Raw genomic sequence first — 24,584 nt, 5'->3', positions numbered from 1 at the left:
GGGTCTGTATGGGGTTGAAGACAGCCACTATTTAGTAAATATGTAGCATTGGTCTTACTATAGCTTTACGTCAACATGCCTTACTTCTTAATATTAATGTTGTAATTGCTATATAGATTGTGGGCTAAACTTAACTATGTTGCTCACCTTTTTGTAAAAATATGTGGCTTCTAAGGTTCACTACTCAGTTGTTTATAATTTTTGGGAATAGTAGGATTCAGAGCCATAATTACTGTTTAAACACGAAGAACTCTAACAAATACAAAGTACTACATATACATATTGGGTATGAAGGTTCCTTTGGAACAACACACACAATACAATAAATGTGTTGACCAATACACTCATACATTGTTCAAGGCAGTCAGTGGTCTGGAAAAAACGTTAACAAATATAGTGGCCAAAAATGTACACATTAACAATGGGTGAAAAAGTTTTAAGGTGCCCTATGTTTAGAAGTGGTGTTGTTGGCCATGCAAAACAATTGGATGAGACTTAACATTTATGTTGGTTTTTTACTCCAAAAATTATGTGCCAAAAATGTGTTGATATGGCCAACATCACATCTGACAATTAACCATCTAAAAATACCTTAACACCATCTGCTTGTTGTTGTTGATTATTGCAAGGATGACTGGTCATTAGTGTTTTTTTTTTCTATGTACTAACAGTGGGGCAGATGTATAAACCTGGAGAAGGCATAAGGAAGTGAAAAACCAGTGATATGTGCAAGGTGATAACGGCACAAGGCAAACAGAACCAATATGTACATTAACAGTTGTGTTTATTTTGTACTGCTGCCCTTAGCACCTTGCACATATCAGTGTTTTTTCACTTCCTTATGCCTTATCCAGGTTAATAAATCAACACCACTGTTTGTTTACTTATTTACACGTAATTGTGATGTTTACTCACCAGACAACTGAGGGGATTGTGGATCCTCACTTTGGGGGCTGGCCAAAAGTGCTAGTGGTGGCACGGCCGACGCTGCGGAGATGCGCCGTTGGGGTGGTGATGCTGGTGCTGGAGCTGGAGCCTCAAGACGGCGTCTCTTGGGTGGCCTCGTAGCCACAGTAACCGAGCCCTGTGATGGGCGCCTTAGTGTAGGGGGATTTGCCGAAGAAGAACCTATGTGATAAGATAATCATTAACAGTTTGTGTTTCTATGTGTTTGCAGAATATGTGTTTACAGTTAAATCTTACCGGCATTGCCACCATCTGCATCTCTTGGCAGTGTTGGATGTGGCCTGGCTGTGCTGCTTCTCTGGCGTACTGTAGAAATATGAAGAATGTCCTTATGAACATACTATTTTGGTGATATGTTTATGCAAATTCATTATTGTGATGTAAACATATGTGGTACCTGATGAGAATTAAACTAAACGATGCTTTTGCTTTTCTGTCTGACTTCATTGGGTGTCTATACTTAAATTTGCAAAAAATTCCCCTAAAAAACCATACACAAAGGCGCATAATGCTAACAATTATACTACTTCAAACCAAAACGTCGTAGCTTAACACAACCACAATATTACAATACACTGGTGGACGATCTCCAAGCGCTGCTAAGTAAATCTGGAATCCTTGTGTTTTAAGAACCCTCAAAAAAAAGCAGAGTACAACAGTATTTGTAAGGGGGTCTCTGTATTTGGCCGTTCACTTGTAGTTTCACCAACGACTGACCTTTGTTAAGTACCCTATGTTCCCATAAAGGTTTCTTTCACACTCTCTTCCATTCAAGGCACTGTGACTGAACCATCTGCCTAGGGAGGAACAATTTCTTCAGAGGCCCCCTCTTTGCAGAGAAACCACCATATAGAGTTGTTGCGAAGCTGTATACACGCACACAAGATTGATAGAGGATTCTAGAGAAGGAGGATCCATTAAAGATATCTTTGGATGCACATAGGGCTTATCATTCAGGTAAGCTTGGTTCTAATGACCTGTATGCTATAGATGATGATGTCACTGTGCCTTGAATGGAAGAGAGTGTGAAAGAAACCTTTATGGGAACATAGGGTACTTAACAAAGGTCAGTCGTTGGTGAAACTACAAGTGAACGGCCAAATACAGAGACGCCCTTACAAATACTGTTGTACTCTGCTTTTTTTTGAGGGTTCTTAAAACACAAGGATTCCAGATTTACTTAGCAGCGCTTGGAGATCGTCCACCAGTGTATTGTTGTATGTAGAAAGAAGTGGTGTTCTTTTGGACGTATATCAAGCTGCAGCTAGGGCGCAAGTCATTGTTTCATTTTTTTGTACAACCACAATATTGCACGCTAAGGTCCCAATTTTTTATACTAAGAATAACACACTAGACAAAAATATATGAAAAAACTTGGAAACATCACAACCACATATGCATTAAAAAACACATCAAGCACACAAAGGGAAACCCAAAACAACACACAATAAACATAAATGCTATGAAATGTATTTAAAAAAAAAGTTGAAAAAAAAAACCACTTCTTTAAAATACACCTACATACATTTACTTTTGACATAAAACACCAGAAAAAAACCAAGGCAACCAGAAAAAAAATAAAAACAAAACCAATTAAAAATAAAATAAAAAATTAGAACAACAGTACATCAGGCCTGGCCAACCTGTAGCTCTCCAGATGTAGTGAAACTACACATCTCAGCATGCCCTGCCACAGTTTTAGCATTCCCTAACAGCAAAACTGTGGCAAGGCATGATGGGACTTTTAGTTTGACAACAGCGGGAGAGCCACAGGTTGGCCAGGCCTGCACTACATCACCAACACATTAGAATAATTAACAAACTGACAACCACAATTAGCTATAAGACATTTCAGACAACTAAGGACAACGCACAGATGTTTAAATTGTTAAAAAAATAACACAAATAACTCACCATCCTGCCTTGGCCGATCCGAATCCCGGACATGAGTGGCACCAACCACTTCTGGCGGAATGAGTGCATGCACAGGCTCCTCCCAATCACGATAAGATGCACGGAAGGGGTGTCCACCCCCGGTTTGGCGGGCCGATTTAGCCTCCTTGGCCATCTTCGCCTAGACACGGCGCTTTATGTCGTAGAAACGCTTACGACACGTGTCCTCGGTCTGCCTCACCACACCCTCACTATTCACAGCCGCTATGACCTTCCCCCACAGAACACTCTTCCTGCGTGATGACACCTTTGCAGCATCATGGCCAAGCAACTGCCGAGGATGCCTCATCAGCTCCCGCACCAAAGCCATATTTTCTGCGTAGCTAAATTTGACATTGCGGCCAGTCTTTGTAGTGGTGCGTGGCTGCGGAGCCACAACACCATCACTATCACTGGAGGCCGCACCAACAACCTGCCCCTCATCCTCACTAACCTCCTCCACCTCACTAACCTCCTCCCTCTCACTCACCTCCTCCACCTCACTCACCTCCTCCCTCTCACTCACCTCCTCCCTCTCACTCACCTCCTCCACCACACTCACCTCTGACTGGGACATAATCAGGACAAACAACAAATAACACTGAGAAAAAAATACAGAAAACACACTCCTCCACTACCACTACACACCACACACCAAACACACACACACACACTCACTCACAAACAATGACATTAGACGTGAGAAAAAAAAACAATGACAAAAAACTAGACAGACTTTTAAATAACTACACAACAAGTATGACAAGACTACTTACACACACAGTACAGCACTCAACAATCACAAAGCACCTCCTCAAAACCACCAAAAACTCCAAACTACTCACCAATTCCTAACACACCTTCCTCTCACCTCTCCACTAGCTAAACCCACGAGGTTCGGACGGTTTGGGGCGTTTTTATAGTAATGTGCACAGACACTCCTCCATCACGAATCAAACCAATCACGGACGAGTGACAAGAACGAAACTTAGGAAAAAAAACGCGTCCGTTAACGGACAAACACTGCCGTAACCGAAATGTGACGCAGTCGTAAGATAACCTCATAACACGACCAAAAAAACACTAAATCGGCCGCATTCTACCTTACAAAACCACGAATGACATCGACATCGGAAAACACGAAAAATAAAAATACGACAGCTTAGTAAATGAGGCGTAACCAATTCAAAAAGTTGCACATTTACACATTCGTGATGAATCTCACTCCAAATCGGTACAAATACGAATTTTAGTAAATATACCCAGCTGTCTGCCGTAATGTGTAAAAAGGGGGACGATGTCTGCCGTAATGTGAAAAAAGGGGACGCTGTCTGCCGTAATGTGTAAAAAGGGGACGCTGTCTGCCGTAATGTGTAAAAAGGGGGACGATGTCTGCCATAATGTGTAAAAAGGGGGACGATGTCTGCCATAAAGTGTAAAAAGGGGGACACTGTCTGCCGTAATGTGTAAAAAGGGGGACTGTCTGCTGTAATGTGTAAAAGGGGCTCTACCTGGTGTAGTGGCGCTACTGTGCAGCGTAATTTGAATAATGGAGACTACGGTGAACCATAGTATGAATTGGTATTATTTTGTGGCCACGCACCTTCTCCGTGAAGTCACGCCCCCATATATTTTTTGCGCGCCCTGCCCCTATTTTGCATGGGGGGGCGCCAATGCTGTTTCTTGCACACAGCGCTAAAATGCCTAGTTACGGCACTGCGCTACACACTGAAGTGAATGGGAGCCTCACCGCTTGTGATGAGTATGCTACGCTGTGCTGCGTACACATCGCAGTCCAGGTAAAGCACGCTGCTGAAAGAAGCAAGGCTGTAGTGGGACACATCTGTGAGAGACATTCGGAGTGGCCGAGTTGACTGGGTCCTGAAGAGCAGAGAGGGGCTATATTTGCACCATTGATTACTGTAATACAATGAAGATATTAATGACTTTTAAATATCATCTCTGTATTATTATAATCTCATTTTTATAGTAAAAACTCACCAAATTTGCAACACTCCACTAGAAATACAGGGACGGCCGTGGACAGACCAGAGGTGAGGCAGCTCTGAGCACTGCCTGGAGCTGAGGGCAGGGCCGCACTGTGGCCTATAGTACTGCAAAACACAGCACAAGGGGAGAAGTTTTCTGTTGTGCCTCACTGAGGGGGAGTGGCTTGATGCAGTGTCAGGTGACCTATCCAGGACATTCCCCAGCATACAATCAGGAGCAGCCAACATGAAAGAGAAGCTGATGAGCAAGACGGCTAAAATGCAGGGGGACGTGCCAGTGAGTGGTTGCTGGGGCTTGGCAAGGGGGGCACAACTTTCTGCAACCATCTGTTTTCATGTTATTAGCTGGTAAGAATAAAAAAAAAAAATGTGTATAAAAATGGCTCTGATACAAGCCAGTGCTTCCCCAACCATTTACCTCGACGCAAGTCAGTGCTGTCATGAAAGTAACGTAGACAGCTAGCAAAGGTACAGTAGTTACAAAATCTACACATAGGGCGTCATTCAGAGTTGATCGCTCGCTAGCAACTTTTTGCTGTGCTGCGATCAGATAGTCACCGCCTATGGGGGAGTGTATTTTCGCTTTGCAAGTGTGCAAATGCTTTTGCAGCCGATGGCACAAAAAAAGTTTTTTTTAAGTTTCTGAGTAGCTCTGGACGTAACACTTCAGTCTTTTTGTTCCCGGATTGACGTCAGACACCTGCCCTGCAAACGCTTGGACACACCTGCGTTTTCCCAAACACTCCCAGAAAACGGTCAGTTGGCACCCACAAACGCCCTCTTTCTGTCAATCACCTTGCGATCGACTGTGCAAATGGATTCTTCGTTAAATCCTTCGCTCAGCACCGATCCTCTTTGTACCCATATGGCGCGCCAGGCATTGCGGTGCATACGCATGCGCAGTTTTGCCGAGATTTAACCTGATCGCAGCGCTGCAAAAAGTTGCTAGCGAGAAATCATCTCGGAATGACCCCCTTATTTTTTATGTAACAACACCGCACACAAATTTGTATCAACCAAGACCCGTTTGGAGGAAAAAAAGGTATTTGTTTTCTTTCAGAAGATTCTCATGGATACTAATGCTATTAATAATATCCAGCAGATTATACTGGGAAGAATTAGTATATGGCTGGTTATCTCTGCAGGGCTCATGCAGCAGGTTCATCCCTCCTCAAATGTGGTGCAATATAGTACAAATCAATATGCCATATCATGCTCTAGATTGATTTTAAACCATATTTACTGTAGATAAAGAGTGAGTCAGGAGTTCTGTTATGCATGATACAATGTGTTAGTGTTGAACAATATGATCTTTTCAGCACTTCATATTGATCCTGAGTTACCCAAATGCTTTTTTTTTTTGTGGAGAATGAGTAACATAAGTAAAGAAAACAAACAAACAAACAAACAAACAAACAAACACTGCAGTGATTATGTATTATTTTACACTTCTGCTGTCCACTGTAATACTTACCTTTCTTACCAACTCTGATTATTTGTCTCTATTCTTACCTTACTTTTCAGTTATTCTTCTTTATTTGGATACACTCTCAATTTGGATAATCTGGCATGAACATTAACCTTCCCCACAAATTTTCTACAGTCATACAACACTGGACATGCCCGATCTCATCTGATCTTTGAAGCTAAGCAGTGTTGGGCCGGGTCAGTACCAGAAAGCGAGACCCTCTGTGAATAGCAGGTACTGTAGTATTTGGGACAAAGCAACCTACTGCATATACTTACCCAGAAAAGCAGAAGTGTACTGTACTTCCTTCAAAACCAGATTATTTTGGCGCATACACTCTCTCATTGCCCATTTGATGGCAACAGATGGGCAAAAGCAGAAGTGACTGGTTCTTAATACACCCTACTATTTTCCGGAATACGTGTGCTGTACCACTGAATTGATACTCAATGGGTTACCCTATGGTTTCTTGGAGTCATAAAGCTTGATTTCTGTTCATCCCCAATACGTATACACTAGTTTCATTACTTTGAATAAGAAAACAGAAAAACAGAAACTTTCGCTCTGAGAAACATCTCTTCCTTGTTGTACTCACTTCTGACATAGTCAGTGCCCACTTTGACACTAGACAATCAAATTGAATAGAAGTGAGCAATTTATTTAATATGTTTTTAATCTTTTCATTGATGTTTTTTCATTGACGTCTGTATATCCTTAATAAAAGTTAAGTTTTAACGAAAAAATATTTACCTACCTACAATCATAAGTACCATGTAACAAAACCTATATACTTATCATACTACCATGTAAAAAGTGTGCCCCAGAGAGACTAAACAGTCTTCTTATGTCTCTGCAAAACCCCACAAAATAGTTTATTCTGAACAAATTTCTGGGAGTACCACCAACCAGATGCTACTGCTTACGAAGTCAGTATCCAAATGTTGGATATTATTATAAGCATTTTCTACCCTTGATTTGTTTTCCATTATCTTCCTATAACAATCCTATCTAGTGCAGACCCCAAAACCCAAACAAGTGAGCTTTAATAAGCCTAATTGTAGAATATAAGATTTTTAGGATCTAACAGCCATATAAGTTTTAAAGGATATATACGTTTAATAGTATAATCTACCATTAGATTCTAATTAATGTACAAAATTATATTTTTACAGATAAAATTCCAATTTCTATTGGTTACTGGTTGGTTACACTCAATGGGTATATACCGAATTGGTCATCATGGGGTAGTAACCATATAAAAATGTTGTAAAGGGTCCAAATGGTAATAGCCGGACTGACCTACTGTACCACAGAGAAATATCATGGTGGTATCAAGAAAAAAAATAATTTTTAAGGTAATGAAAGAATACGTCTGTAATTATTCAAGCATTCCTCATATTATATCAAAATATATATGTATTGGAATAACCATCTATGTGAACTAATATCACCTATATATATCATGTTTTATAAAATTATGTTTTAGCAACCTGTTTTTATACCAGGAATAAAACTTTTGGGTGTCTAATTTGATATCAGTTTCCTGAATATTTTATTATATTGTATAACATTGAGTGACCATATGCAAAAAGGTGTACTACCTATTAAGAATGCATTAGCGCACCTGAGCTATATTTTTTTGTTTTATACATATATATATATATATATATATATATACATAGTGTATATATATATATATATATATATATATATATATTTAATTACCAGTTATTTATATAGCACACACATATTCTACAGAGCTTTGCAGAGAGTATTTGGCCATTCACACCAGCGGAGCTTACAATTTTTATTCCCGACAACATGTACTCAGACAGTGTTACATTTTTGCCGAGAGACAACCTACCAGTATATTTTTACAATATGGGACTTTACTGGAGGTAACCTGCACAAGCGTTGGGAGAATATACAACCTCCACACAGTTAGGGCCGTGGTGGGAATTGAACCCAAGACCTCAGTGCTGTAAGGCCGTAATGCTAACAATTACACGCCATGCTGCTTTATTCTTATCTTTAAATGACCATGATATAGCCAAATATAGCCGAGCATGTTTCTTTGGGAATGCACTGGGTGTCTGTCGAACAATGGACTATACACTCAGGTGCTTCATACACCATCTGTACTGATAACCACATCAGTTCTTCTATGTAACGTGGGGAGAATGGCGCAGTTACACAAAGTGTAAATGGTGCAATAAACTGGCCGAAAGACAGGTGTGGATGGCGCCAGTAGTCAAAAGCATGCCCCATCTATAATTAGCAACTTTAAAAAATATATTTCTGAGAATCAGGTACAGTAGCGTAACATCGTTCTATTGCTGTTTCATTTTACCTTTGCAAAAAAAAATGAAATAAGTATAACACAGCAATATTATAAAATAAACTGTACTGTATGAGATCATTTATTAAAGTAAAACAGTCTTGAGCACATGACTAGAATTTGGTGGTGGACTTTACTGTAACCATGCATGCATGATTGGTAACAACCTACTGTAATAGCTCCATCAGTTCATGGTGGCGAGTTAAACAGAGTTAATGTATAGCACAGCAGGGACTGTAAAGAAGCCGTACAACTGAGAATACAATTGTTGTATTTCATACCACAAGAGATAATACAGCCACAAACGGTCATTGTACTTTCAACAACTGATAACTCCTCCTTCATTCATGGAGGCTGATAACTGTTACATCTTTATTCATCTCGCTGATTGTGAATGGAAAGATTTATTGAGTGAATCTTAAATAGAATTACTGTATATAGACTTGAGTATCAGTACGTTGACTTTAGTTTAGCCTATCAGTTCAGCTAGGGGAGGGTCTTCATCAGTCATTTTAAAACCTGGATTGGAAGACATTTTCCCTCGTTCCAGTGTTGTATCCCCATCTACTAACCCGGCTATTCTATGTTTCTCTAACGTCCTAAGTGGATGCTGGGGACTCCGTAAGGACCATGGGGAATAGCGGCTCCGCAGGAGACTGGGCACATCTAAAGAAAGCTTTAGGACTATCTGGTGTGCACTGGCTCCTCCCCCTATGACCCTCCTCCAAGCCTCAGTTAGATCTCTGTGCCCGAACGAGAAGGGTGCACACTAGGGGCTCTCCTGAGCTTCTTAGTGAAAGTTTTAGTTTAGGTTTTTTATTTTCAGTGAGACCTGCTGGCAACAGGCTCACTGCATCGAGGGACTAAGGGGAGAAGAAGCGAACTCACCTGCGTGCAGAGTGGATTGGGCTTCTTAGGCTACTGGACATTAGCTCCAGAGGGACGATCACAGGCCCAGCTTGGATGGGTCCCAGAGCCGCGCCGCCGGCCCCCTTACAGAGCCAGAAGGCAGAAGAGGTCCGGAAAATCGGCGGCAGAAGACGTCCTGTCTTCAACAAGGTAGCGCACAGCACTGCAGCTGTGCGCCATTGCTCTCAGCACACTTCACACTCCGGTCACTGAGGGTGCAGGGCGCTGGGGGGGGCGCCCTGAGACGCAATAATAAACACCTTGGATGGCAAAAAAATGCATCACATATAGCTCCTGGGATATATGGATGCATTTAACCCCTGCCAAAATACATAAAAAAACGGGAGATAAGGCCGCCGATAAGGGGGCGGAGCCTATCTCCTCAGCACACTGGCGCCATTTTCCCTCACAGCTCCGTTGGAGGGAAGCTCCCTGGCTCTCCCCTGCAGTCACTACACTACAGAAAGGGTTAAAAAAGAGAGGGGGGCACAAATTAGGCGCAGTATTAACTATACAGCAGCTATAAGGGGAAAAACACTTATATAAGGTTATCCCTGTATATATATAGCGCTCTGGTGTGTGCTGGCAAACTCTCCCTCTGTCTCCCCAAAGGGCTAGTGGGGTCCTGTCCTCTATCAGAGCATTCCCTGTGTGTGTGCTGTATGTCGGTACTTTTGTGTCGACATGTATGAGGAGAAAAATGATGTGGAGACGGAGCAGATTGCCTGTAATAGTGATGTCACCCCCTAGGGGGTCGACACCTGAGTGGATGAACTGTTGGAAGGAATTACGTGACAGTGTCAGCTCTGTATAAAAGACAGTGGTTGACATGAGACAGCCGGCTACTCAGCTTGTGCCAGTCCAGACGTCTCATAGGCCGTCAGGGGCTCTAAAGCGCCCGTTACCTCAGATGGCAGATATAGACGCCGACACGGATACTGACTCCAGTGTCGACGGTGAAGAGACAAATGTGACTTCCAGTAGGGCAACACGTTACATGATTGAGGCAATGAAAAATGTTTTACACATTTCTGATAATACGAGTACCACCAAAAAGGGGTATTATGTTCGGTGAGGAAAAACTACCTGTAGTTTTCCTGAATCTGAGAAATTAAATGAGGTGTGTGATGATGCGTGGGTTTCCCCCGATAACAACTGATAATTTCTAAAATGTTATTGGCATTATATCCTTTCCCGCCAGAGGTTAGGGTGCGTTGGGAAACACCCCCTAGGGTGGATAAAGCGCTCACACGCTTGTAAGGGCTCTATCCTCTCCTGAGATGGCCGCCCTTAAGGATCCTGCTGATAGAAAGCAGGAGGGTATCCTAAAATGTATTTACACACATACTGGTGTTATACTGCGACCAGCAATCGCCTCAGCCTGGATGTGCAGTGCTGGGTTGGCGTGGTCGGATTCCCTGACTGAAAATATTGATACCCTAGATAGGGACAGTATATTTTTGCCTATAGAGCATTTGAAAGATGCATTTCTATATATGCGTGATGCACAGCGGAATATTTGCCGACTGGCATCAAGTCTAAGTGCGTTGTCCATTTCTACCAATAGAGGGTTATGGACACGTCAGTGGTCAGATGATGCGTATTCCAAACAGCATTTGGAAGTATTGCCTTATTAAGGGGAGGAGTTATTTGGGGTCGGTCTTTCAGACCTGGTGGCCACGGCAACAGCTGGGAAATCCACGTTTGTACCCCAGGTCGCCTCTCAACATGAGAAGACGCCGTATTATCAGGCGCAGTCTTTTCGTGGATAAGCGGGCAAAAGGTTTCTCATTTCTGCCCCGTGACAGAGGGAGAGGAAAAAGGCTGCAGAAATCAGCCAGTTCCCAGGAACAGAAACCCTCTCCCGCCTCTGCCAAGCCCTCAGTATACGCTGGGGCTTTACAAGCAGAATCAGGCACGGTGGGGGGCCCGTCTCAATGAATTTCAGCGCGCAGTGGGCTCACTCGCAAGTAGACCCCTGGATCCTTCAGGTGATATCTCAGGGGTACAAATTAGAATTCGAGACGTCTCCCCCTCGCCGTTTCCTAAAGTCGGCTTTACCGATGTCTCCTTCTGACAGGGAGACAGTTTTGGAAGCCATTCACAAGCTGTATTCCCAGCAGGTGATAATCAAGATACCCCTCCTGCAACAGGGAACGGGGTATTATTCCACACTGTTGTGGTACCGAAGCCGGACGGCTCGGTGAGACCGATTCTAAATCTAAAATCTTTGAACACTTACATACAGAGGTTCAAATTCAAGATTGAGTCACTCAGAAGAGTGATTGCGAACCTGGAGGAAGGGGACTACATGATGTCTCGGGACATCAAGGATGCTTACCTTCATGTCAAAATTTACCCTTCTCACCAAGGGTACCTCAGGTTTATGGTACAGAACTGTCACTATCAGTTCAGACGCTGCCGTATGGATGGTCCACGGCACCCCGGGTCTTTACCAAGGTAATGGCCGAAATGATGATATTCCTTCAAAGGAAGGGAATTTTAGTTATCCCTTACTTGGACGATTCCCTGATAAGGGTAAGATCCAGGGAACAGTTGGAGGTCGGTGTAGCACTATCTCAGGTAGTGTTGCTGCAGCACAGTTGGATTCTCAATATTCCAAAATCGCAGCTGGTTCCGACGACTTGTCTTCTGTTCCTAGGGATGATCCTGGACACAGTCCAGAAAAAGGTGTTTCTCCCGGAGGAGAAAGCCAGGGAGTTATCCGAGCTAGTCAGGAACCTCCTAAAACCGAGCCAAGTCTCAGTGCATCAATGCACAAGGGTTCTGGGTAAAATGGTGGCTTCCTACGAAGCAATCCCATTCGGCAGATTCCACGCAGGAACTTTCCAGTGGGACCTGCTGGACAAATGGTCCGGGTCGCATCTTCAGATGCATCAGCGGATAACCCTGTCACCAAGGACAAGGGTGTCCCTCCTGTGGTGGTTGCAGAGTGCTCATCTTCTAGAGGGCCGCAGATTCGGCATTCAGGACTGGGTCCTGGTAACCACGGATGCCAGCCTGCGAGGCTGGGGAGCAGTCACACAGGGAAGGAATATCCAGGACTTATGGTCAAGCCTGGAGACATCACTTCACATAAATATCCTGAAGCTAAGGGACATTTTCAATGCTCTAAGCTTAGCAAGACCTCTGCTTCAAGGTCAGCCGGTGTTGATCCAGTCGGACAACATCACGGCAGTCACCCACGTAAACAGACAGGGTGGCACAAGAAGCAGGAGGGCAATGGCAGAAGCTGCAAGGATTCTTCGCTGGGCGGAAAATCATGTGATAGCACTGTCAGCAGTATTCATTCCGGGAGTGGACAACTGGGAAGCAGACTTCCTCAGCACGACCTCCACCCGGGAGAGTGGAGACTTCACCCAGAAGTCTTCCACATGATTATAAACCGTTGGGAAAAACTCGACAGGTATTGCGCCAGGTCCAGGGACCCTCAGGCAATAGCTGTAGACGCTCTGGTAACACCGTGGGTGTACCAGTCAGGGTATGTGTTCCCTCCTCTGCCTCTCATACCCAAGGTACTGAGATTGATAAGATGGAGAGGAGTAAGCACTATATTCGTGGCTCCGGATTGGCCAAGAAGGATTTGGTAACCGGAACTTCAAGAGATGCTCACGGAGGATCCGTGGCCTCTACCTCTAAGAAGGGACCTGCTCCAGCAAGGACCCTGTCTGTTCCAAGACTTACCGCGGCTGCGTTTGACGGCATGGCGGTTGAACGCCGGATCCTGAAGGAAAAAAGGCATTCCGGATGAAGTCATCCCTATCCTGATCAAAGCCAGGAAGGATGTAACCGCAAAAACATTATCACCGCAATTGGCAAAAATATGTTGCGTGGTGCGAGGCCAGTAAGGCCCGACGGTGGAAATTCAATTGGGTCGATTCCTACATTTCCTGCAAACAGGAGTGTCTATGGGCCTGAAATTGGGGTCCATTAAGGTTCAAATTTCGGCCCTGTCAATTTTCTTCCAAAAAGAACTAGCTTCAGTCCCTGAAGTTCAGACGTTTGTAAAAGGGGTACTGCATATACAGCCTCCTTTTGTGCCTCCAGTGGCACTTTGGGATCTCCATGTAGTTTTGGGTTCGAAAAGTCACATTGGTTTGAACCACTTAAATCTGTGGAGTTAAAATATCTCACATGGAAAGTGGTCATGCTGTTGGCCCTGGCCTGGGCCAGGCGCGTGTCAGAATTGGCGGCTTTATCCTGAAAAAGCCCTTATCTGATGTTCCATTCGGACAGGGCGGAATTGAGGACTCGTCCTCAGTTTCTCCCTAAGGTGGTTTCAGCGTTTCACCTGAACCAACCTATTTGTGGTGCCTGCGGCTACTAGGGACTTGGAGGACTCCAAGTTGCTAGACGTTGTCAGGGCACTGAAAATATATGTTTCCAGGAGGGCTGGAGTCAGGAATTCTGACTCGCTGTTTATCCTGTATGCACCCAACAAGCTGGGTGCTCCTGCTTCTAAGCAGACTATTGCTCGTTGGATTTGTAGTACAATTCAGCTTGCACATTCTGTGGCAGGCCTGCCACAGCCAAAAATCTGTAAATGCCCACTCCACAAGGAAGGTGGGCTCATCTTGGGCGGCTGCCCGAGGGGTCTCGGCTTTACAACTTTGCCGAGCAGCTACTTGGTCAGGAGCAAATACGTTTGTAAAATTATACAAAATTGATATCCTGGCTGAGGAGGACCTGGAGTTCTCTCATTTGGTGCTGCAGAGCCATCCGCACTCTCCCGCCCGTTTGGGAGCTTTGGTATAATCCCCATGGTCCTTACGGAGTCCCCAGCATCCACTTAGGACGTTAGAGAAAATAAGAATTTACTTACCGATAATTCTATTTCTCATAGTCCGTAGTGGATGCTGGGCGCCCATCCCAAGTGCGGATTGTCTGCAATACTTGTACATAGTTATTGTTACAAAAATCGGGTTATTATTGTTGTGAGCCATCTTTCAGAGGCTCCTCTGTTATCATGCTGTTAACTGGGTTCAGATCACAGGTTATACGGTGTGATTGGTGTGGCTGGTATGAGTCTTACCCGGGATTCAAAATCCTTCCTTATTGTGTACGCTCGTCCGGGCACAGTATCCTAACTGAGGCTTGGAGAAGGGTCATAGGGGGAGGAGCCAGTGCACACCAGATAGTCCTAAAGCTTTCTTTAGATGTGCCCAGTCTCCTGCGGAGCTGCTATTCCCCATGGTCCTTACGGAGTCCCCAGCATCCACTACGGACTATGAGAAATAGAATTATCGGTAAGTAAATTCTTATTTTTTTGTATCATTTTTGGTTTAGTTGTAATGTGTATTTTATTTTGTGTTCTTCCAACAACAGGTGGTGTGGTGTTGTGGAAAGTAGTGCTCCTCAGCGGCCTTTTAGGGTGCAAGACTGGTTCGGTGGTATTTCCACTCAGAGAGGGGTGAGTTGGTCCCTACCTCAGGGAAGGACCTGGTCTCCATCTTACGGAGGGGACAATGCTAGGCCAATTAGGGTAAGGTGGTACTACCCAACCCAGTTTGTGCTGGGGCGGGGATACGCCCCATTATTTAAAGTTATTATTGGGCTTTGACAGAGGTAGCACTGCCTTTTTCTGCCACCATAATAATTATTTCTGATCTCACCAATAAATTATTAGCTGCAATCCCTTTATTATCCAATTTACTGTCTCAGTGTCGTTATTTATATAGTGGTTTAAGGTTAAGTTGACAAAATCAAATAATAAAACCATTAGGTGACTCATTGTCATCATATATCAAAGGATAACATCTGAAAAATTTCAAGTTGAATATGCTAAATTCATAAATAGTCATTGATTGGTGAGCCTTACAATTGATTGGTTACAGTGACAATTCAGTGGTAACACCAGGGGCGTATCACAAAAGGAGGAGGGCCGTGTGCAGTATCCGTCTGGGCCCCCTTTTTTTTTTCCACCCGCACTGTAGACTCTAGGCACTGGGGTCATTAGGGGACTCCAGCACTGTCTCAAAGTCTAGTGCACATGCACAGGTCTCCGGGAATATGGTGCAACGGCCATGTTCCCCAGAGATTTTCTAACTGCGCATGCACAAAATATGAGCAAAATGGCCACCACAACATTTTCCTGGTTATTCCTGCAGCACTGTTGCTGCCGATGCAGGACTCTGGAGGGTAAGTATTGAAAAATATGGATGCACCACACACACTGCACCCATTCTAAATACGGCACTGGTTAATACTGATAATAGATCGGTCACATTGATAACTATTTAAATACCTGAGGGAAAATTAAGTGTTCTTCTATTGGAGGTTTCAAGACTGATGCACACCTCATCTGATTTTCGATCCCATATGTCGATACTATTATCCTGCGCTTTGAGTGATGAACTCTCAAATACTGTAGCATGCAATGTGTGGCTATTGGAAAACCACTTACACTGATAAAACCATGTTTCAGTGCTAGTTGGACCCAGAGGAGGCACTAGAGTTGGTGACACCCGAGGTGGTAAACATTCACCCCTCACGCACAGAAGGAACATGTGCCTGAAGAGGGGGAGTGGCCTTGTGGGGAGGAAGCCCCCATTACCCCAGTCTGAGGGTGTGTCCAGCATTCCCAGAGGAGATGCTGAGCTTCCCTCAGAGACTGTACCTGCACTGATAGTTCCTACTCAGTGATAGAAGCCAGGCACTGCACAAAATGTCACAGTGCAGTAAGTGTCCTTACTCAGACTTGCAGTTGCATGGAGGCTAAAGATGCCAAGGAAACTGCAACAGCGTTGCAGTCCTTGGCCTCGTCACTCCCGGAAAATGGGGGCATCAAGCCCCCATTTATCCCAACGCTGGCCTCCTCTGCCCCCATCCCTCCCCGCGAACGCCTCTGCCTATCCCTCAGAGAGGTGTTTCATCATTGCTATGCGATTGCAGGGCCTGCTCTGCAGTCTGCACATGTACAGAACTGGTCCTGCGCAGTTTCCCATTTATCGCAAAACTGCGGTTTGGATCGCTGATGTGATCCAACCTGAATGAGGCCCAAAGACCACTTTACAGTAAGCACTGAAGAACAGGGGTGCAGAGTATGCAGTGTGGGATACCCTGAACCCAGGGACCAGTGTGCACTGCACATATTACACCCATTACAGATATGCCACTGTGTGGTGTTGACTTACAGAACCACACAATAAAACCTTCTAAGACACTGTACCTTGCTCAGGACTGAATAAAGATGTGATTCTGATTTTCAGACCATGGTTTAAAAATATATAAATCATTTTCTATAAATTGTGAACTTCCTCTAAACAGATAACCACAGTACAGGTGTCCTTATCACATTGTGGAGCAAGACAAATCAACCTTGTCAGAATGTGAGCACCCACAGACACAACTCAGATGAAATAAAATGAGAAAGCTGACCGGTAATAAATAACTAAAGTTGTGCTTTGCGTGAGGTTGATATCTCTTGCAATGCTACGTAAGATTTCAGCATGGAGTGTGTGGCTGCATTTTATTGTCCTTCCAGGGCTCTAAACAATCAGATGTGTTCCCACTGCATATAAGGAGCTACTAATAAGTGTTAGACCCCAGTCACTCACCTTCCAATGCTGCAGATGCTATTACAATGCTGGCAAGATAACAATACGATTTGGGGATTTTTTTTTCTTCCTAATCTATTTTTCTGACAAGCGGTACACATAGGAAAATTATGCTTTTTCCCCGTCTCCTTTTTTTTAAAGGTTGTATAGGACTGAGGCAAGATTTTTTTTTCTCATCCAGAGTAATATAAAGCTTACAGATCTGTGGTACATGGAATGCGGCATTATTGCAGAAAATCCTTACTGTGAAGACAATGATTTAATAAATATGAATTCATATGAATTTTAGATAACAATGGAGATTGGCATGGGCTTGCGGCAACTGACTCTGCCAAGTATAATCCTGAGCTCACAGGGAATTTATAATAAGGATGAAGCTACATGAAATCCTACATGAAACCGCGCAATTTTATCTTAGTCATGTCATTCACAAAGTTCTATCAATGTGTTGTATCTCTTACTTCATTTTTATCTTTTTCCATCTTCACTTGCCAAATTCTCTTCTCATTGTCTGTAATTTTTACTAGTTCTACTATTATAATGCTTACAGGCAGCAGAACATTGGTTTATCTATAATGGATGACAATATACACACACAACAAATTAATTAAGCGCTTGACCTAAAACAATTCCTGCTGTTCAGCCCGTAATACAGGGGTTACTCAACCCTGAAAATATGTTTAGGAAAAAAAAAAATATATATATATATATATATATATATATATATCACATGCACAGTAGCTGGCACTCGCTGAATCCATATAACTATAGCGTATCCAGGTGCCCTCACATGCTGGTATCCCCAGCAAAATGTACACAGCAAGCAGGTGTGGCACTCAGGAAAAATGACAAGCTCAACAAAGTTGTATATCAACGTTTCGGTGTATTACCGTCTTCAGGATATAAAGTACAAACAAACAAAGTCTTACCTTAAATTGCTACCTCACCCAGTGAACAGCAGGCAGTGTCTGACGCGTTTCCACGGCCGCCGCCGGACCGGAAGCGGGGCGCAGCTCACGTCAGAATCACCCACAACAGCATGTCCGCACTTCGGCTGTGCGGCGCATGCTCGTGACATCACCATCACCATAACAACCATAATGTACACAACAACATCACTGGAAGAAAGAATGACATAGCGTGTGATATAATCATATATGCAAAATGTATCCTTGCTTAAATTAGGTGCATCGAGCAATGATTATTCAATGATGTTCCACATATTATACCAAAGCAAGCATATTCTTGAGATTTTAGAGATTTTATATGAACATGGACCATGTGATTGTTTCATTAAGTCCACGGGGACTGACTGTCTCCAACTTATGTATCCATTCTGTTTCACGTTTAAGTAGAAGTCGATTGCGATCACCACCTCTACGTAAGGGGGGGATGTGATCGATCATTCTATACTTTAAACTTGCTATGCTGTGTTTATTGGTTAGGAAGTGTCGGGCAACAGGTTGTTCGCTCTTACCACTATTAATGGCAGCTCTAATTGCCGACCTATGTGCCGACATTCTCTCTTTAAATTTGCATTGGGTCTTCCCGATGTAAGAGAGTCCGCAAGGACAAATGATCTGATAGACCACATATGTGCTATTACAGGTGAGATGGTGTCTAATTTGATATATCCTACCTGAATGTGGATGTGGGAATTTATCACCCGGAATCATAAAGCTACATGTAGCACATGTACATCTGAAACAACCCCATTTTTTATTAGCTAAAAAGTGAGTGGCTTTATTGGGATCACTGATATCAGTACGAACAAGTAGGTCACTGAGATTTTTTTCACGGGTATAACATGGCATTATCGACTGTTGTCCCAAGTGGAGGGACTTATCTGTTTGTATGATTGGCCATCTGTTCTTAGTGATTTTTTTGATATCAGTGGATAAATCATTATATCTGCTAACAAACGGGAATCTGTCAGATGATATCCTCTTAGCCTTTTTCTGTAATAGAGTGGACCTGTCAAGTTTAAGAACCTTGTCTTTAATGTTACATAAACTCCTAAAATCATAACCGCGTTCCACAAATTTCTGTACCACTTCATCAAGTTGCTTACACGCCTCATCTGGATCAGAATTTATTCTGCGTGTCCTTATCATCTGGGAATAAGGTAAACCTAATTTAAGTTCACGAGGGTGGTTACTGTTAATGTGTAAAATAGTGTTGCGGTCTGTAGGTTTGTTAAATACAGATGTGTTCAATCCTTCTGGAGTTACTGTAATCTGAACATCCAGAAAGTGGATCTGTGATTGACTCATCTCCACTGTAAGTTTGACTGGGCAGTCAGAATCATTGTGCAGGTTAATAAATGATCTGAACATATCTTCAGTGCCCTGCCAAATTAAAAACAGGTCATCTATATACCTCATATAACAGATAACATTAGAGCAAATTTCTTGATTAGAGAAAAACAAATCCTGTTCAATATCAAACATGTAGCAATTTGAGTATGCTGGGGCTACTGAAGACCCCATAGCACACCCAAGTCTCTGTATGTAATAGTCCCCATCAAATAAAAAATAATTTCTGGTCAAAATAAACTCTAACAGCTGTAACAAAAATTCAACAAAGGCAGGTGTTAATTGATCATTATTTGTCAGGATCTTTTTAACCGCAGAGATCCCAATATTATGGGGGATGATAGTATAGAGGCTAGTGACATCTGCCGTCACTAGCCAAACCCCACATGGTAGTGGGCCAACTGTGGATAATTTATTTAGAAAGCTAGTAGTATCAAGAAGAAAGAACTCATTGCTCTGAATGAGAGGTTGTAAAATAGCATCGAGTAAGGTAGCGGCTGGTTGAGACAGCGATCCCCTGGCAGAGATTATAGGTCTGCCTGGGGGAGGAGAGATGCCCTTGTGAATTTTGGGTAGACTATATAGTATGGGAGTAATAGGAAATTCCGGTATAAGTATAGTCCCCAGTTCGTCTGTTATGATGGCTGCTTGTTTCGCTCTACAGATGATGCTCTCCAGTTCCTTTTTAAAGATGGTACTAGGATCAGAGGCCAATTTTCCATAAGTGTCCTGATCACTAAGTTGTCTCAAGATTTCGGCTCGATAGTCAGTGAGATCTTGTAATACTATTGCCCCGCCTTTGTCAGCGGGGCGAATAATAAGTTCCTTGTTAGAGGACAATGATTTAATAGCATGACGTTCCAAAATAGTGAGATTAGGATGATGGTTTTTATTATTTACTTGTAGTTGATTGACATCATCTTCCAATAATCTCATAAACGTTTTGATTGAGGCATTAAGAGAAACTGGTTCAAAGGTTGATTTTGTTGCAAATTGTTTCATCTGTGTGGGAATAACCCATTTGTCATTAATGGGGACATATTCTTTATTCCCGAAAAATTCTCTTAGCTTCAATTTCCTCTGTAATTTGTACTTATCCACTTGCCACTGCTGTGTGTTAAAGGGACATGTGGGTATATATGAAAGTCCTTTTTGTAGAAGGCTGAACTCTGATTGAGACAGTTCATATGAAGAGAGATTACATACTACTTCCTTTGCTGTACTGGCGGTTTTCTGCCACGTCCTTTGTCGCCGGCATTGCCCTCCTCGTCTGGTTGGTCTACGACCTGGGTGGCATATTTCCTGCGTGTAGTTACCGCTAAAGGGATAAAATGCTTTTGTCGTCGCCCAGCAGATTTTTTACCAGAATCACTGGCATCACTAGATAGCTCTTGTGAGGAGGCCGTGTCATGCATAGATTTCGGGTATCGGCGGTTGCGTTGGAAATTCCGTCTCGTATTACTGCCTTCATTACCTCCTGTGAGCCATCTGTATACTTTATGATATTCATAATCGTTATCCACTTTCTGGGCTTTCTCCTTTTTAAATTTTATAAGATCGCGTTTGTAGATAGAGATTTGATTCTCCAATTTCGCCATCCAATCTGTCTCTGTGTCGACGCTTAGTGTAGGTAGATGGATCTTCTCAAACGTGTCAATTTTCTCCTTGATTGCTGATAGTTCTTTATTGGATTGATCAATTACCAGAATGATCAAATCATAAGAACATTTGTTCAGTATTCCTGTCCATTTTTTGCAAAAGGCAGGATCATATCGGCCAATCGTAGGACAATTCCTTATCCGAAAGCCCCTTGGTATTTTTCTAGATCTATAGTAATCACTCAAGGTTATAGAGTGATAATAAAAATCCAGTTCTTTTCTTTTAAGTCGTAATAGATCTCTGTAGATAATGTCAGTACTAGTGGCCTCGGGGCTGTCTTTAAGGCAGTCCTTCTGAAGTATACCGTCGATCTCAGCATCAGAGAATCCAAATGTATCCCCAATCGGATACAACGCAGGGTTAAACGGTAGATCATCATTAAATTCAGCCATTGCTTCAACACACCCGTCCGTGTGTAATATTCACTCACCGTGCACGGTGATCTTACAGTGATATTCTCTATGCAGAGAGGAATCACTGAATGCCAGGATGCCGTTGTGTACAGTGTCCAAATAAAAACAATCACAGATTGTGAACAAAATCCATATGTTTGGGTAATATAGCAAGTCCCATCAATAGCGGAGGGTGCCACGTTAAGAAGGTTTCCAATTAAATGATTGGGCTTCCTTCTAAATATCACATGCACAGTAGCTGGCACTCGCTGAATCCATATAACTATAGCGTATCCAGGTGCCCTCACATGCTGGTATCCCCAGCAAAATGTACACAGCAAGCAGGTGCGGCACTCAGGAAAAATGACAAGCTCAACAAAGTTGTATATCAACGTTTCGGTGTATTACCGTCTTCAGGATATAAAGTACAAACAAACAAAGTCTTACCTTAAATTGCTACCTCACCCAGTGAACAGCAGGCAGTGTCTGACGCGTTTCCACGGCCGCCGCCGGACCGGAAGCGGGGCGCAGCTCACGTCAGAATCACCCACAACAGCATGTCCGCACTTCGGCTGTGCGGCGCATGCTCGTGACATCACCATCACCATAACAACCATAATGTACACAACAACATCACTGGAAGAAAGAATGACATAGCGTGTGATATAATCATATATGCAAAATGTATCCTTGCTTAAATTAGGTGCATCGAGCAATGATTATTCAATGATGTTCCACATATTATACCAAAGCAAGCATATTCTTGAGATTTTAGAGATTTTATATGAACATGGACCATGTGATTGTTTCATTAAGTCCACGGGGACTGACTGTCTCCAACTTATGTATCCATTCTGTTTCACGTTTAAGTAGAAGTCGATTGCGATCACCACCTCTACGTAAGGGGGGGATGTGATCGATCATTCTATACTTTAAACTTGCTATGCTGTGTTTATTGGTTAGGAAGTGTCGGGCAACAGGTTGTTCGCTCTTACCACTATTAATGGCAGCTCTAATTGCCGACCTATGTGCCGACATTCTCTCTTTAAATTTGCATTGGGTCTTCCCGATGTAAGAGAGTCCGCAAGGACAAATGATCTGATAGACCACATATGTGCTATTACAGGTGAGATGGTGTCTAATTTGATATATCCTACCTGAATGTGGATGTGGGAATTTATCACCCGGAATCATAAAGCTACATGTAGCACATGTACATCTGAAACAACCCCATTTTTTATTAACTAAAAAGTGAGTGGCTTTATTGGGATCACTGATATCAGTACGAACAAGTAGGTCCCTGAGATTTTTTTCACGGGTATAACATGGCATTATCGACTGTTGTCCCAAGTGGAGGGACTTATCTGTTTGTATGATTGGCCATCTGTTCTTAGTGATTTTTTTGATATCAGTGGATAAATCATTATATCTGCTAACAAACGGGAATCTGTCAGATGATATCCTCTTAGCCTTTTTCTGTAATAGAGTGGACCTGTCAAGTTTAAGAATCCGTGATCCCAATAAAGCCACTCACTTTTTAGCTAATAAAAAATGGGGTTGTTTCAGATGTACATGTGCTACATGTAGCTTTATGATTCCGGGTGATAAATTCCCACATCCACATTCAGGTAGGATATATCAAATTAGACACCATCTCACCTGTAATAGCACATATGTGGTCTATCAGATCATTTGTCCTTGCGGACTCTCTTACATCGGGAAGACCCAATGCAAATTTAAAGAGAGAATGTCGGCACATAGGTCGGCAATTAGAGCTGCCATTAATAGTGGTAAGAGCGAACAACCTGTTGCCCGACACTTCCTAACCAATAAACACAGCATAGCAAGTTTAAAGTATAGAATGATCGATCACATCCCCCCCTTACGTAGAGGTGGTGATCGCAATCGACTTCTACTTAAACGTGAAACAGAATGGATACATAAGTTGGAGACAGTCAGTCCCCGTGGACTTAATGAAACAATCACATGGTCCATGTTCATATAAAATCTCTAAAATCTCAAGAATATGCTTGCTTTGGTATAATATGTGGAACATCATTGAATAATCATTGCTCGATGCACCTAATTTAAGCAAGGATACATTTTGCATATATGATTATATCACACGCTATGTCATTCTTTCTTCCAGTGATGTTGTTGTGTACATTATGGTTGTTATGGTGATGGTGATGTCACGAGCATGCGCCGCACAGCCGAAGTGCGGACATGCTGTTGTGGGTGATTCTGACGTGAGCTGCGCCCCGCTTCCGGTCCGGCGGCGGCCGTGGAAACGCGTCAGACACTGCCTGCTGTTCACTGGGTGAGGTAGCAATTTAAGGTAAGACTTTGTTTGTTTGTACTTTATATCCTGAAGACGGTAATACACCGAAACGTTGATATACAACTTTGTTGAGCTTGTCATTTTTCCTGAGTGCCGCACCTGCTTGCTGTGTACATTTTGCTGGGGATACCAGCATGTGAGGGCACCTGGATACGCTATAGTTATATGGATTCAGCGAGTGCCAGCTACTGTGCATGTGATATTTAGAAGGAAGCCCAATCATTTAATTGGAAACCTTCTTAACGTGGCACCCTCCGCTATTGATGGGACTTGCTATATTACCCAAACATATGGATTTTGTTCACAATCTGTGATTGTTTTTATTTGGACACTGTACACAACGGCATCCTGGCATTCAGTGATTCCTCTCTGCATAGAGAATATCACTGTAAGATCACCGTGCACGGTGAGTGAATATTACACACGGACGGGTGTGTTGAAGCAATGGCTGAATTTAATGATGATCTACCGTTTAACCCTGCGTTGTATCCGATTGGGGATACATTTGGATTCTCTGATGCTGAGATCGACGGTATACTTCAGAAGGACTGCCTTAAAGACAGCCCCGAGGCCACTAGTACTGACATTATCTACAGAGATCTATTACGACTTAAAAGAAAAGAACTGGATTTTTATTATCACTCTATAACCTTGAGTGATTACTATAGATCTAGAAAA

At 43.0% G+C, this 24,584-nt stretch overlaps 1 protein-coding gene and 1 pseudogene across 1 annotated transcript in view; one reads left to right on the top strand and one right to left on the bottom strand.

Annotated features, from left to right (window-relative positions):
* HTR2C (5-hydroxytryptamine receptor 2C) overlaps nt 1-24,584 on the bottom strand; it is a 1,161,087-nt gene that overhangs the window by 533,154 nt on the left and 603,349 nt on the right. The window lies entirely within an intron of this gene.
* Nucleotides 6,503-6,621, top strand: LOC134950034 (5S ribosomal RNA; annotated as a pseudogene).

The sequence above is a fragment of the Pseudophryne corroboree genome, chromosome 8, assembly GCF_028390025.1.
Source record: "Pseudophryne corroboree isolate aPseCor3 chromosome 8, aPseCor3.hap2, whole genome shotgun sequence".
Classification (NCBI taxonomy): domain Eukaryota; kingdom Metazoa; phylum Chordata; class Amphibia; order Anura; family Myobatrachidae; genus Pseudophryne; species Pseudophryne corroboree.
The sequence above is the reverse complement of the archived record's forward strand: the minus strand, read 5'-3'. Positions and strand labels throughout refer to the sequence as shown.